Source organism: Choloepus didactylus, chromosome 22 (genome assembly GCF_015220235.1).
Source record: "Choloepus didactylus isolate mChoDid1 chromosome 22, mChoDid1.pri, whole genome shotgun sequence".
Classification (NCBI taxonomy): Eukaryota; Metazoa; Chordata; class Mammalia; order Pilosa; family Megalonychidae; genus Choloepus; species Choloepus didactylus.
In genome coordinates, this window is record NC_051328.1 from 17,203,962 (window position 1) to 17,206,270 (window position 2,309).

At 41.8% G+C, this 2,309-nt stretch overlaps 1 pseudogene; it reads right to left on the reverse strand.

Moving 5' to 3' along the window:
• Positions 1-545: 545 nt before the first annotated feature.
• On the reverse strand, positions 546-1,077 carry LOC119518392 (annotated as a pseudogene).
• Between the last annotated feature and the right edge of the window lie 1,232 nt (positions 1,078-2,309).

Consider the following 2,309-nt stretch of genomic DNA (forward strand, 5'->3'; position numbering starts at 1 on the left):
ATTCCTTCTGTGTTCAGTACTTGAATTTCTGTTGTAATAAAGTTTTCTCCCTTTCTTCATTCATGCATTGATTTATGTGTGATCTCATGGATTCTTATTTTTTATTCAAGAGAATATTACCCTTTACTATCATTATTTATTTTAATTCTTAAATTATCCTAGATTAGAGCAATGAGATTTCCTTTTACATAGCTCCTATATCATTTTGACAGTTGTCTGTCATACATAGGGCAAGTCCTTTGTTTCAGAAACTCCAAGATATTCCAGAATCAACTTGTAGTTTTCCAAAACTGTCTCCTGGCTATGATTGTATCAACACACAGCTTCAGCTGAACAGACAAGCCACAGGGGAATCAACTTTTCCACATTAGGAGTCTGGTTTAAGTGTGTATGATATACTGGAAAATGTGTTAATGTATCCAATAAAAAAAAAACAGAATCAGAAACTGAGAAGAGAGACAATTTACAGTAGGGCTTTCAGATCACCCCCTCAGTCCCCCCCACCCCCCCATCCAAAATCGTTTCAGTAACTGCAGGATCTGGGGCTAGTTTCTGCAGACACACCTTGCCTGTGGGCTTCTGGCGCGCTCCGACTTCCGACTTCCGCCCTGGGAACGGATGTAGGATTTGGTGTGGCTGTGCGGGTTTCCGGGGGTCTTGCCTAAGTGCCTGCGCACTTCCCCGCCCTCGCGGGAAGCAGAGAGCTGGATGGTGCCGCAGCCCTTGGGGGAGTCCAGGGCCGGCTGATCCAAGGTGAGGATCTTGCCTCCGGCCTTGAAGAGGCGGCTCCGGGCACGGCTGCTGGCGCCCAGCGTGCACACCTTCAGTTTGGGCACCTCTTGAATCCGCACGTCATCTGTTACGGTCCCTACAGCCAGAGCTGTTTTGTCAGGAAGCTTCTTCTTCCGGATCATCCCGGAAAGGGGCAGGGACAGCTGGTTGGTGCGGCCCATGAACCACCGCTGCAGCACGACTTGGTTGAAGGTCGAGTTGGTCCGTCTGCCTCACGTGGATGTCTTGTATCCTAGGCTTCTTGCGCCGAACCTTTTGGTCCTTGTGGTGGATGTCGGCTCCCATGATGGCGTCTCCTGCTCGGCCAAGTCCAGAAAAGTCAGATCACTTTTTATTACAGTTAACAAAGACATTTTCTCCAGGTTCAACAGACCTACCTATGTCCAAGTTTGTAACTGTCAGGTACTCATTCATATTCATTACTGAATCAATAAGCATAAATGTATTGAAATAATTTTAGAAAAATAGCAATGGTTCAGCCTTTGTTTAAAGATTATCCACTATACTTTCTCCCTGATTGTTTTCTTTGACTTCTTTCCGACCCCTTTATTTCCTGTCAAAAAACAAACAAAAAAAATCAGAGTTTACATACTCAGTGCTGTCCATTTCTCTGTACTTCCCACCACTAGTTTAATGCCCAGGAAAGTTCCAGTAAACTCACTCAAAGCCCAGCGAATGACTGCCTGGATATTTATTTACAGAGTTATTTGCACAGAAGAAGATGATATTGGAAATGCCACGTTGCTCACCACAGTCTGTAATTAATTGGGAATGCTATGAAAAACTGCTTTAAAGTGACATGTTTCTGCACTTCCTTTCAGCAAACAAAAACAAATAGGACAATGAAACTATCTACAGCTTTAGTAATGAACCATTTGACTCAGTATTTTTCTTGCAATGTCACTTTCATGCCAGCTTCTGATACACTGATTCCTTGAAGCAACCTTCAGATTGTATTCTGAGTCTTAGCACACTGCTTAAAACTTCTTCAATCTCAGTCATTACTTGTGTTCCCTTCTGGCTAACCTGTCTTAAAATGTCTTTGGTAAATTCTACGAATGTTTAGATCTGGACAAATATACATCTACTTCACTGAGATTGACTGCCACTGAGATCATTCTTTGTTTGCCAGTGAAAACTGAAAAGTAATTGGTGGCTTCAAAATTCATTCAACATTTAGTGAGTACCTGCCATGTAGCAGGCAGTTTATTAGTTGTAGAGATATAATGATGAACAAGAAATAAATTATCTCTCTTCTTACAGAAATTTTAGTGGTATAAAGGAACAAGACAACAAGTTTTAACTTGTTTTTCATTATTAAATGCTAATAAATGCATTTAACTAATAAATGATAATAAAATGCCATAATGCTATGAAAAGGAAGTCCAGGTCCTAAGGAAAAAAGTAGGGTAGATACAGTGAGATGGGAGGGTATCTTGTCCTGGCTAGAGGGACTCTAAATTGAGAACAAAAGATGGGCTGAAATTGTAAGGCTGAAGGGATTGGGGCTCTTGGTA